Source organism: Cylas formicarius, unplaced genomic scaffold, assembly GCF_029955315.1.
Source record: "Cylas formicarius isolate icCylForm1 unplaced genomic scaffold, icCylForm1.1 PGA_scaffold_2__14_contigs__length_35257938, whole genome shotgun sequence".
Taxonomy (NCBI): domain Eukaryota; kingdom Metazoa; phylum Arthropoda; class Insecta; order Coleoptera; family Brentidae; genus Cylas; species Cylas formicarius.
In genome coordinates this window covers 29398120-29412756 of record NW_026844319.1, presented here as the reverse complement: position 1 = coordinate 29412756, position 14637 = coordinate 29398120, and the positions used below count along the sequence as shown (strand labels likewise).

Here is a 14637-nt window from a genome sequence, read left to right as displayed (position 1 = left end):
AGAAGGCGAGAAGGTTTGGCAAATAGACAAAAAAATCTCAAATTGTTATAAACAAATGCAGAACAAATCAGACAAACAAAATTAGTAAATGATTTGTCTGGAAGACAATTTCATTACCAACAAAATTGTCCTGAATGTTTATTGTCTTATCGCTAACAGTTTAAATGTTATATTAGTTTTTGGATCTGCTACTGTAACTTTTGAATTTTGCGTTTGCAATTTTTTTATGGCATTTTCATACACGAGGACGTTTTTGTAATTTCTAAAACTTTCAGAAGAAAAGGAAAGCAAACTTAACAATTTGTTTATAATAAATTTGTTTTTAACAAATTGTCAGTGTAACAAACAACGAACTGTCAATCTTTGCCCATTAATTAGAAAGTAAGTAATGAAGAAAAACGTTTATAAACAATTAAAAATTATACTTAAGGAAAAAATGTTCTCGATTTGTTTTTAAAAAATTTATGAACAAATGGAGCTGAAGCTGAAGTTTGTTTACAACTTTGCGGTGAATTTTCTCTTTTCGTTGACTTAAAAAATATATGATGAGACTATATTCCGGGATATCATCTGTTCGCTTGTTGAACTTTGACTGGAATCCTGCAGACGTTTCGCCAAAATCTCACTTGGCATCTTCAATGCTCGCGCTCCGAAAACACACTCGGATTCCAGTCGGACTTCAACAAGCGAACGGATGATATCCCGGAATATAGTGTCATCATATGTATATATATATATATATATATATATATATATATATATATATATATATATATATATATATATATGTATATATATATATATATATATATATTTATATATATATATATACAGGGTTTTTCACTTAAAACTCCGCACGCCAATAACTCCAAAACGAAAAGAAATATTTAATTTATGTAAAAAGTAGTCAAAATGTGGGGTCAAGTAGATATTTCTTAAAGTTTAAAAAATGCGACGCCTGCAAAGAGCTGGGCGTCGCGACGCGTCGAAAAATTATTCGATTGCAGAGACTTTGGAAATACGCGCATACAAAAGTACATATTATTTAAAAACTTTTTTGTTATTTACTCAAACTTATTTACTTTACCCGTTTCTAAGTTATACCGATTTAAAGTAAACATTTCTTGATTAATAAAAAATGTGATTAACGCTTATTTTTACAAGTATGCCATGAATGTTAGTTACTATAGCAACCATTGTTATCGCAGTTGTTTTAAGTGCAATTACAAACAATAGATTTCAACTATTTTAGTATGATTTTATTTATTATTTTTTATCGATTTAGTTCTGATAACATGATAAATAAATGAAAAAACAGTAAAATACCTACAAGTTAATAACCAAAATTATTATTGCAATTAACTACATAATAAGACATTTCAAAAATTTTGTTCAAAATTATGTCCATCTGCTCGAACACAACTATTAAAAACTTTTAACACATGAGCTTGGGTCACTTGTAGGAGAGTCCTTCTTGTGATAGCGGCACACGCTGCACTAATTTTGTTAATGAGATCAGCCATATCTTCGATAGGTTCTTCATAGATAACGTTTTTTAGGTAGCCCCAAAGAAAATAATCTGGTGGTGTAATGTCCGGGGACCTCGCCGGCCACCTTATCGGTCCATTAGTACCAAACCATCTATTGGGATATTCTCGGTTCAAATACCTCGTTACTATTTGGGCATTATGTGCAGGCGCTCCATCCTGCTGTAGCCAGATATTCATTCTAGTGTCAAGAGGCACTTCTTCTAATAGTTCCGGAAGTGTAGTTTGAAGAAATCTTAAATAGCGATCTGCATTTAAAGTTCCTTCGTAAAAGTAAGGTCCAATAAGGAATCCATTTAATATGCCGCACCAAACATTGATACTAAAAATTCGTTGGTTACCTCTTTCTGTAATCCAACGAGGATGGTTTTCGGACCAAAAACGACAGTTGTGTCTATTAACGATTCCATTATTTTGAAATCGACTTTCGTCGCTCCATAAAATTTTCGAGAGAAAATTTGCATCTTGGCTATACAAATCGGACAATGTCGCTAAGAAATACATTCTTCTAGCATAATCGCCTGGTTCTAGTTTATGAACTAGTTTACTTTTGTACTGGTGAAAAGAGTTTCTATGTAGAATTCTCCACGAAGAACTTATGGTAACACCGGTATTTTCTTTTATCTCTGATAGGGATATCTTGGGGTTATTATCAACCTGCTGAATTACAGCAGCAGTATTTTCATCATTTGTAGCCGTCCTGTTCCTATCTCTTTTAGGTTTTATGAAGCTGCCATATTCTCTTAAGTTTTTACATAAACTTGAAAAGGTTTTTGCATCGGGGACTCTTCTATGCGGATAACGCCGTGCGTAAACTCTTTTTGCTTCTCTACAATTGCATCTGCATTCTCCAAACACCAGTAACATGTCTACTTTTTCCTCATTGCTAAATTGCACCATTTTCACATAATAATTCTTAGTTTTTTTTAAACCGAACAAATTTGGATATTTCTTATGACAAAATGTGACAATTTTTTGATACAGCAATAACAACTTACGTTTGTAATTGCACTTAAAACAACTGCGATAACAATGGTTGCCATAGTAACTAACATTCATGGTATACTTGTAAAAATAAGCGTTAAGCACATTTTTTATTTATCAAGAAATGTTTACTTTAAATCGGTATAACTTAGAAATGGGTAAAGAAAATAAGTTTGAGTAAATAACAAAAAAGTTTTTAAATAATATGTACTTTTGTATGCGCGTATTTCCAAAGTCTCTGCAATCGAATAATTTTTCGACGCGTCGCGACGCCCAGCTCTTTGCAGGCGTCGAATTTTTTAAACTTTAGGAAATATCTACTTGACCCCACACTTTGACTACTTTTTACATAAATTAAATATTTCTTTTCGTTTTGGACTTATTGGCGTGCGGAGTTTTAAGTGAAAAACCCTGTATATATATATATATATATATATATATATATATATATATATATATATATATATATATATATATATATATATATATATATACATTTATAATTATTTTTTTAAGTCAACGAAAAAAGAAAATTCACCGCAAAGTTATATATAGTTATAATTTAATTTGCAATGAAAAAGGTGTTAATTAAGGATGAGAATTAATTTGTGTGAAATATTTAGATTGTACCATATTTTTTTAGGTTTTTAAATTTACTTTATATAAATATTAAAAAAAAAATTATTTCAACTTCCCAACTTAAAGTTATTATGGAGGTAGTGTTTCGGGAATCAGATTTTTTTAAATAAAGCGCCATTTTTTTAATTCAAAAAAATGATTAGTTCACGAACTATAAGCAAAATACTAAACACTAATTTTTTACTATATTTAATTGTTTATAACTTTTGAAATTTTAGACGCACCAATCCAGCATTTTGCACAATGATCTAGACATAATTTGAAATTGATTAACGTCATTTTCAACTGATTAACTGACTAGACAACAATCCAGTGTTGCCAGATATAACGATATGTAACCTACGTGTTAAACATACTCCAAATAGAAAATGAAACTGAAATTCTTGCATGTAATCAATTCTTCTACTGAAAAAGGAAAAATCCGGGAATCTTAACCGCCATTCAGGTCTTTATATGCATCGTAATAAAATTGACTTTGTTTCCGAAATTAAATATTTAGGAGTGATCTTAGATCCCCAATTATGTTTTAGTAGTCATGTTGAATATGTATGCCAAAACACTGGTAAGAAAATAAGGCTTTTTATCTATGTATAATGGTATAATTTTTCTTGCGTATGTTTGTCCATTGCTTATACCTTGTACAAAACAAGATTTAAATAAACCACAGTTATGACAAAATAGGGTTGCGAAAGCCATATTGAATGCAATACAATATTACAATATTAATGTAACATACGTTCCAGTTAGCACTTCAATTTCCAGAAAACTCCATTCTACGATTATGTTCGTATTTTTTTTTTTAATTAATTTAATTAATTTTAAATTAATTTAATTGGTTTTAGCGAACTGCCGCATGATATTAACTCATAGCTGGCAGCTAAAAATTCTTAATCGAGTCGCCGCAGAACAGGGCCCTGTTTGCATTTCGAACGTTTAAATACCGGCATTATCCGCCACGATATAAAGCCAAGAGATGCTAAAATTCATATCATGTATTATGTTTAAATTAATACCATTGATTTTTTAAGGGTTAGACAAGAGTAAAGCTATAAACAAAGTAATAATATATGTTTGTTCATATAAAACTATGGTAATAAATAAAACAAACAATTTAAACAATTATTCGGGCAAAAAGGTACCTAATTTAAAAATTAAATTTCTAATATATTTTTTTAACGACATAGAGCAATTTCACAATATCCGCACATAAAGCAAGTTCCTCTCCTTATGCCGTGAATTTTGCAAGCCTATGTGTTTTTGTATCTCCTGAAAGCCTACTTGGTGGATCTTCACGAGAAGCTCTTTTTGATGGACCTTCAGAAACTTATGCTTTAAACCCACGTTTTCTTGATTTTCCCAACTTCTAACAACTTCTAGTAAATAAGAGGCAAATTTTATTTTCATTGCCGGGTTCAATTTCTTGTATATCACAAATGAATTAAATAATGCGCAGTTCAACATAAACATAAAAGCCTTTTTTGTCCATTTGAGAGTTTTTCTTATAATAAAATGATAAGAAAGTTATTGATCTGCCAAATCGACACCGTTCATATACTTATTGTAATGTATAATACTTTCTAGTTTTTTAATAATTTCACCAGTTTTACTATTTATTTCACCAGTTTCTATAAGCCGAGCCTGATGTATCGTTGAGATCATTCTGACATATCTCTTGTCTTTCCATACATGAATTAAAATTTCTTTCTTTCTACGGAAAACATGATGACCTCTTTTTAACCTAATTTTTTTTATATCTTGAGGTAACCCACGATTTTCTCTAACTGTACCACATATTCTTATCTTCCTGGAATACAAATGCTCTGCTATTTCAACACTACTATAATAGTTATCCATGTAAACATGGTTCCAAATATTTTCATATTTATCTAAAAGATTTTTACTAGATTTTGCAACTTTTTTCCACTTCTGTTTAAGAATTTAAAGTTCGTTTGCGATGCGCATAACATTCTGACAAGTATACCATTCCTAGTTATCTTGCCTGGGTTGTAGACTCGGAAACTGAAACGGCCTCTGTGGGGTATCATTGCCTCATCGAATGAAAGATTTTGTTTGGGTTTATAAACTGTGCCAAATTTATTTAAAAAATATTCTGTTATTGGTTCAATTTTGAATAGTCGATCTGCGTTTGCTGGCGTTTCATCATTATTACAACAATGTACTGATTGAAATATTTGTCTAAACCTATTTCGAGTCTTAACTTTGCCAAAAATTGGTATTTCAATATGTAGATCAGTAGCCAAATAATCGTTTATACTACTTTTTCTTACCGTCCCCATTAAAATATTCAAACCCAGAAACTTCTTCTTGGGCTATTGTTGTATCTGTCCATTGTTTAATCTTTTTCACGGATTTATATTTGTGAATATTTTGCATATGAAACGTGTTTGCTTCCTTTACTAGTAATTTAAAAAAGTCATAGGCAATAAACAATTCCACTCTATCTTGTATATTTTCAGGATTTTTTGGAAACACTATCATTTCCCAAAAATGCATTTGTATCTATATCACTATCATTTTCGGACCGGTGTGTAGTTGTATTGTTTTCGTTTTCAAACTCTGTACCATCGGAATCGCGGCTCTCAGAATGGTAAAATATTTCTTTTAGTGTGTCATTTGCAACTAACCAAACTCATTAGTCTCATTGCAAATATTATTCCATTCAAAATCTATATTTATTTAAAAACTGATAAAAAAAACAATCAAAATAAATCGACTGTTTGATGGCACAAAGTTATTCTGTCAAAAAACGTTCTACTACGTCAGCGGCTACTGGATTTTAGATAAAAAATGACGTATTATTACGTCAGCGGCTACTGGATTTCGAACAGCGGCCAGTAATGAGTCAAAAACGCGCATTGCCTAGGAGTATTCAAGGAAGTGGTGTTAATAATAATGTATATAATTTATTTATATTACACGTGGTTTCTATATTAAATGGCGAAGGCATATAATGACGGTTTCCCCAATAAACTGATTTTGGTTGGATACTCTCTTAAGTGTCCGGTAAGTAGGACGCATGCTTTACTTAAGCATTTCAATTTTTAATTCCCGAACAATAACATCCGTCGTACTAGTTAATCCGTTTATAAATATTAATATTAACGCTGGCCAAATTCCAGTCGTTACGTAACAACGAGATATTTTATTCAAATCGTATTTTTATAGTCCTCCCACCAACTGGCGTTAGAAATAAATTTGTTTTACTTTCACGCAACGGTTGTGCAACAATCGCCAGATCAAAAAAATACGGATAATGTACGCGTTGCACGCGCACCAAAGGGGGTAAAATAAAGGTGCTTTTACGTTTTATTTGAAATATTGGAACTCCAATCGGAACGATGTCTGGTTCATTTGCTCCAATTCAGTTTTAGTTTATAATTGGTTGCGGTATGCGTTAGTTTCACAGACCGATCATTAATTTTTATTTGATTCTATAAACATCAAACAATGAACCTTCTTTTATTTTATGTTATTTTTTACTAACAATATTATTGGGTTGTTCGGAAAGTCATTTCGTTTTTTTTTGGGGAACATGAAAGACAGTTTTCGTATAATGAATAAATATTTTATTAAATTATATATTGGCCATTCTGGTCCAACACCTTTTGCCATCTTTCTGGCAGTAACATAATTCCCCTCTCATAAAAGTTTTGGTCCTTGCTGGCAAAAAACTGGTTCAGGTGGTTTTTGACATCTTCATTTGAGGTAAAGGTTTTGCCATCCAAAAAATTTTGCAGGGACCGGAACAAATAGTAGTCGGAAGGCGCCAGTCTGGAGAATATGGTGGATGTTGCAGTACGTCCCATTCAAGCTGTAAAAGTTTTTGGCGAGTGACCAAACTTGTGTGAGGTCTCGCATTATCCTGGTGGAACACTACACCCTTCCTGTTGATTAATTCGGGCCTCTTCTCTTTAACTGAATCATTCAATTTGTCCAGTTGATGACAATAGACTTCTGAATTAATCGTTGTATTGTCCCGCAAAAGCTCAAAAAAAAAACGATTCCTTTGACATCCCACCAAACGGAGAGCATCACCTTTTTTTGGTGAATGTTGGCTTTTGATACGCTTTGAGCCGGTTCATCTTTTCTGCTCCATGACCTCTTGCGTTTAACATTGTTGTATACAACCCATTTTTCGTCCCCAGTAATAATCCGCTTCAAAAATGGATCATTTTCTTGACGTTTGAGGAGCAAATCACACACGTCAACGCGACGACACAAATTTCGCTCCGTAAGGACATGGGGCACCCACACATCGAGCTTCGAGGTTAAGCCCATGCCTTTCAAATGGCCATAAACAGTCGAATTCGACAAATTTAATCTCTCACCGATCTCTCGTGAGGTTATTCGCCGATTTGCATCAACTAATGCCTTTATCGAATCTTTGTCAGCTTCGGCCGGCCTTCCAGACCGTGGTGCATCTTCGACATCAAAATTGCCGGATCGAAATTTTGCAAACCAGTTCTGGCACTGGCGTACTGTTAACACGCCTTCTCCATACACATAAGTCAATTTTTTTCTCGCTTGGATAGCATTTTTACCTTTTCTGAAGTAAAAAAGTAAAATATGACGAAAATGCTGCTTATTGCTCTTCATATTTAAAAGGGCACAACCAAAAACTACTGCGTAGAATTAATAGAACTTTTTCACACACAAGCCTTGCAATATCAGCTCTCAAGACATATAATGGTTATGCGGCTTAAGTGTGAAGTTGGTTTCGAAAAAACGTAATTAAGTCCTCTGACGGGAAAAAACGAAATGACTTTCCGAACAACCTTATAACATCGCTGGTACGGTCGATACTCGGCGCAATATTTATTCCTACATCGGCCTCCATTAAAATAATACCTACAAAAAAAACAATGCAACGCAATCTCCAAGCAATGATTACCTTAAATTCAGCAATAGATTCCCAACAAACGAAACAGAGATCGAGGTAAAATCAAAGTGAGAAAGCCCAAGATGGCCAACATAATTATTTTTTATTTATTATTATTTAGGTCAGTATAATCTTATTATATTGCGCTAATAAGAAAAAATGAGATTAGATATATACAATAAATCCATTTTCATTCTAAATGTCTAAATCTATATGTATATATATATATATATATATATATATATATATATATATATATATATATATATATATATATATATATATATATATATATATATATATATATATATATATATATATATATATATATTATAATATGAATTATTATAGGATTTATGTTGTTTTGTATAGTCCTTAATTTTTATAATGTGCTGTAGTGTTAATTACAATTTAAATTACAATTTAACAAAAAAAAGTTATTTAATTAATATAAATTAAAACAAAATATTGTTATGGGATTTTTTAAAATATTTCAGTTTGTTTGCCTGAAAGAGTCTAAATAAAACAAAATAACAGCGTTTTTATACATCTAAAGTGTCATTCAGTTAAGCACTTTGCTCTGTTGTTACAATTTTTGCATTAGTCGTAGCTCTAAAAAAGATAGACCATAGTTAGTATTAGTGTCAAAAGAGCATGACATCGCATAGTAAACCAAAGTTGTGACAATACCTTTCACTATTGAAATCAATCAAACTTAAGTTACGCTATCGCTCTATAAAGAAAATGAAAACAAATTTATATACTAATAGGTCAAAACTTATAAAGAAACACATTTTTCCCAGTTTTTATTTTGCCCACCCGGTAAGTTCTTCAAAATTATTTTTATAAAATGGAACAGGTGGGAGCAAGATTGTACCTTACACGTAACACCAAAACATGTTACTTTAGTACATAGTATCAACAGCATCCCTAAATTGTGCTATAATTTTAACAAAATATAACTATTTTTTAATATGACTCAGAAGAATGTGGTATTTTTTAAGGATAATTGCCTTTTAGGGTAATTTGCTTAGCATAAAATTAGTCTTAAAACTTACCTTTACGGGCTCCCTGAATTTCGAATTTTATTCAAAACTAATTTCCTTAAAAAAATCCCCCAGGATGATACTGACAACAAACGTTACAAAATTATCGTTGACGTTTCCATGGTAACAAGACAACTTAAATGGCTTGTTTTGTGAAGGTTCAGGGCCTACTTAATTAGTCTGTGATAAAGGAAACGTTCATTGTACGAAATGTCATTGTAATTTCAATAGTTTGGCCTCTCCATGCCTAATCAGTAGAAACAAAACAAAATTGCAAGTTAGGACCTGCTTTTTCTTGCTTATATGACCTTGACCCATATGATCCTAAGCATAAAAAAAAATAAAACACTTTTTTGCTCTGAAATTATTTATTTTCTTGCACTTAAGAATACAACAGGTGGGTCAAAAAAAATAAAAGCTCGAATCATACAAAAAAATACTGGTGCGTCAACGTACCAAATTCGACAGAAAACAACTAGATTGTTTTCCAAATAGAACCTGATTTGATACAAAAAAACGCATAATATTTTATGGTGCGTGAGCGCACCACTGGTAACACCCGGTTTCATTTTTGGCGATATTTTACAAAGCATGAAGCATGCAAATGCACATTACACTTATTACAAACGTAAATCGTGTGGTTGTGACAGATTCTAAGTCTCCTTGGGGCTTTATTAGCATGAACAATCATGAGGTGACCCTGATATCATAAGATCAATTCCTTTGTCTCCATCAGTAGACCAATAATGCTAAAAATGTGGTAATGAATGATAGCCCGAGAACAATAAAATGACTACAAAATTTAAAAGTTAATTAATTAATATTAATATTAAATAAAATAAAAAAAGTAATTTTTTGACGTTTGCAGAAAAAAAATTAACGATCCACCTCTGTCCTGTGACTCAAGTCAGAATAAGACAGACTATAGGGGGGTGAAAGCGTATTCGAAAAATTTGCGATCAGCACCAAAGCCGGACGGACGTGTTGGCGCTGGCTGTCCACTCCAGCCGAAGAATTCCTGTTTCCTCGGGTCCCTCGGTCCGGTTCTCTTTCTTGTGGTCCTCAGTCGACGCCGTGAGCCGGTACCGAGACGGCAGCGGTACCCGAAAGAGTCGTTTCGCGCTGTGTCAAGGTCAAACGCTTACTTCGAACCTGAACGGTGTTATTGTTCGGCTACGGAATTTGTGAGAAAAGTTGACGCGGGTTCGGTTTTTTCTTTCTCTCGTTCCGATAGCCGTTGTTTTTTTGCCCGTGCCGGGTGTGCGAACGCGTTTCGAATGTTGTCGTGTCAAAGGATGACGTGGTGTTGGATTTACGCTGCCCCAAAGGTCAGTAGATGACGATGCGGTATCTGGCGAACAATAAAAGACGACCGGGAGTCGTTAGTTCGAAATATTAACGCACCGATCGCTTAAAACTCGGACGTGACTCATATATTGGCTTTTCGCATACCGATCCGTTGACCAGAATATCGAATTAGTACTCGGTACGACTTGGTGGGCACTCGGTGCGCCTCGGAAAGTTCGGTTCTTGAATTTAACGAAAGGAATAGAATGAAATATCGGAAATAGCGCCCACCAAACCGTGTAGAGACATTATTCACGTTTAATTGAAGTACCCAAAGCACCTGGTACGCATTTGGCATATTATCAGGCTTATATAATGCAAGCATAGCTTTTAACTGCTCAAAAAATTTAATTTTTAATTATTTCAATTAACAACAACCCTGCCCTTTTATCGAATCTTTAGAAATAACGAAAACTTTTTTGCAAAAAAAGAGGTCGAAAAAATTTCATTCCAATTCTATTCGAAACATAGTCAGAGACGCTAACCTATCCTTTAATACTGCCCGAGGAGTTTTAAAAAACACAAAGTTTGCCATTATAAGTTTCATCTCAGGCGTTTTTGCCATGGGATGCTTTATATTGTGTACTGACGAATCAAATTTTTCAAATACTCAACTTTACAATCCAAAAAATCATCATTATGGGTCAAAAGAAAATTGGCTTCAACGTTTGGTGCGGTATAATTGGTTATCGCATTACTAAAAAAAGTTTTTTGGAGGAGCTGGACCCCCATAAGTAAACAGCAATTTTAGGAAACCATTCGTTGGCCTCCTAGGTCACCAGATATAACCCCACTTGATTTCTACTTGTAGGGTTATTTAAAGGACGAAGTTTATAAGCAAAGATATGGACACGTTGACTTTTTGCAGACTGCAACAAGATATAAAACAAGCCAGGTAGATGGTAGAACAATACTATAGACATTTCGCTTATGTAAAACAATAAAAGGAATTTTTCTTGTTCTTTTGGTGATTTACGAAGGTTAGAGTGAAAAATATACAGATTCTACTCCATTCAATTGTTTTTTTTTCTGTTTTCATCATCTACTAGTTTGCTAAGTCACCAATGATGAACAATTTAGACGAATAGAGTCCCGGATGACACCGTAATAACCAATGTTGTTGACAAAAAATGATTTTTTTCCTTTTTTTTTGGAATAATCAATTACTACCTCATGTCGTTTTCAGAATTGAAAATGGAACGCTACTGCGCAGGGTCTGTACCGTAATGGCTCCCTTTTGTCAAGAAGTGAAAAAAAGCCGTAAAAAAAACACCGCTACTAATCCCGAGCGTCTAAGATTAGTCACGAATTTTTTCAATAACACACAGCTCCTACTATTCTATATTTATCCATTTTCAACCTTCGACTACCTTTTTGACCTTTCAAATTGCGTCTTGGTAATTATATACAGCGTTACCGGCTCAAGCGTCGATGTCAAGCTGAAGTGGCACTCGTATATATGTTCTTTCGCGAGTACACTGCACTCGGGACTATTATATTATCTACTTATCTGTCTACGCCGAAACTAAATAACAAAAACACTACGAAGCAGTCAGTTTCCCTCTTGCCGCCTTTACGGTTAGAACATACGGCTCTTTTTTTTCCATCATTTTGGCGTAAAATATGTAGTTAGATGATTGATGATGGCCTGCCAGAAATTTTGGACCCCTGCCGAAAATTTTTTGCCATCTCGTCAATTAATTCCTAAACAAACATTAGATGTGTCATTGTTTCTTTGTTTTTTCCCCGTTGTGAAATTTTATATAATAAATTGCATTGTCACGAGATATTTCGACTCCCCAGAAAAATAAGTTTCCCCGCCATTTCAAAGACTTCCCCAGGAAACAGTATGGCGCTGAATAAGAGTCTGCGTGGTCGACACCTCCCATATATTTATTGTAATTGACAAGTATATTTGGCTTATTTGCAGCTTGTAAGTCACCTCCACGTACTCTTCTGTTGATAGGCTGTGTTCCTGAAATATCCCACGAAGTAAGTGTGGTGACGACCCTTTTATCTTTCCACGCCAATAACATCAAATTTTGGTTTTTTCATAGATCAGGTATAAATTTGCGATTGATTTGAATAGTGCCTTTCAAATGAACATTTAGTTTTAACGATTCTTTTGCAAGTGGTAAGCTCGTATAGTATCTAAAAATGATATCCTCCTCATCCTTGGTTATTGTCTAACAATTTTTGACCCAGATGTAACACTATCCTTGTACTTACAGGTAAATCAGGTCTCACTACATCTTCCGATGTCAAGTTTTCATGCAAGTCGAGCATCCAAAAAAATTGTAAAAATCGTTCTCTTCTAAATATGGTACTAAAAAAAGGTATTTTGGCGTTAAACTGTTGTGACCAATACTCCTGGATATTAGATAGTACTCACATTTAGGACAACCCCAATAAATGCGAGAAATCCTTCTACTGTAGTATCTACCCACCTGTGCCATGTAGAACGTTTTGACAACTTCTTCTGTGCAAATTCGTGTCTAGCGTAGTTATTTATTTGGTCCCCTATTTTTATAATTAGCTCATCAGGAACTTGTGGTCCTACCATTTTATCCCCAGAAGTAAATAGAATCCTGTATGGTACCTGATCGTGCCACATGACTTCCTGTCATCAACCAAAATTCCCAGGTTGCGTTATATTGTCGTTTTCTTCACTGCTGCTTGAACTTGATGGTAAAGGTTTGGTTCTCTGTTTTCTAGTGACTATAATATCACTACCACTACAGAGTCGTTTTCATCACTAATATTATACAATCTGTTTTGAAATAAAAAAAATGTTTTTTTTTTCAAAATATACACAGAACTTTACCCAATCGTGTTAGTCATAAAACTGAGTAATATTCAAAATGCAAAAATGGTGGACACGTGAACTGAAGTGGTAAAAATATATACATCAACAGATATAAAATAAACAGCCTACGCCATGTATAAAACAAATATATTATCTTTTATATTTACGTAAACATGTCCTCAACGAAGGTGCAAGAAGCAATTTAGAAATACTAGAAATGTGCGAGGGGATCACAGACCAGTCAATCTGCTGTAATGGTAAGACATGACGTGCTGCCCATACGGCGACATACAAGTGCAAATATTAAAAAAAAAAATGCAGAAATTTGCGGATTCTTAACGATGTCTAATAAGAGTTTGAGAACTTCCTGCCAGGCTAGAATTTCACCGCTTTGCGTAAGCAAAATTTCAATGCCTACGACCGCACAAACTAAATTGCAGATACGCCTGTATTCTCTCAGACTTACAAGGAGATTGATTCAAATATGACCTTAGAATATCGTTTGACTAAATGATGTAACAAATATAAAGTATCATATATTTTTATCATATTTTCATCTGAGATTTGAATGAAGTAAACTTTATTATATCAATAGGGAGATGTTATATCATAGGATACGCGCAGAAGGTGCGACATAAAGTTTCTTAAGTTTATTTAGAGTCTCTGTTGTCAAGTCATAAAAGGCGACTACTAGTCTTACTAACAATATCGTACTATACAGGGTGTTTTATAATTGAATGTCAATAATTAACGTGGCCAGTTTTCTTCGAAACTTTTGAGCTACACTGTGTAAAAGTTTTTTTTTTAATATCTGCAATACGACATTATATATTTTAATTAAATTTGGCAGGCATGTATGAAGCGTTATTTAGTGCACCACGATTTTTTTTAAATTGTCGTCAAAAATGTGTTTTTCTGTGTTTAAGTGTGTAGCATAATTAGAATCTAGACTATTGTTTTTAAACGCTCTTTTATGTTTCTTGAAGGATCTACCTGTTTGTCCAATATACATTTTAGGACAAGATCCGCATTTCAACCTCTAGACATCTGATTTTTGAGATTTTGGATATTTCGTTTTATTGTTTTTTAAATATTTTACTATTGTGTTGTTAGTTCTGAAATCTATTTTTAAACGGCATTTTGACAAATGTTTTGAAACTTTTTCACTAGGTTCTCAGTTTGGACCAGAGACAAGAACATGGCTGCTCAATCTTATCAATAACTGTGTCGACACTATGCAAATTCCCAAAGAGTGGAGGAGAGCACGAGTGATAGCACTCCTGAAACCGGGGAAAGAGCCAAACAACTGCAAAAACTATAGGCCTGTCTCTCTACTATGTCATCTTTTCAAGTGCATGGAGAGGATGA

The 14637-nt window shown here is 33.5% G+C and overlaps 1 protein-coding gene across 2 annotated transcripts in view; it reads left to right on the top strand.

Moving 5' to 3' along the window:
* The window catches only part of LOC132697921 (protein Shroom), a 227211-nt gene that overhangs the window by 93168 nt on the left and 119406 nt on the right, over positions 1-14637 (top strand). Inside the window, exon 1 of one of the 2 annotated variants that reach the window (XM_060663685.1) lies at positions 10209-10444. The exons of the other annotated variant lie outside the window; for it this stretch is intronic. The gene's annotated coding sequence lies outside the window, so the exon portion shown is untranslated. Of the gene's footprint in view, positions 1-10208; positions 10445-14637 lie in introns of those variants that run through there. 2 annotated transcript variants of the gene reach the window in all.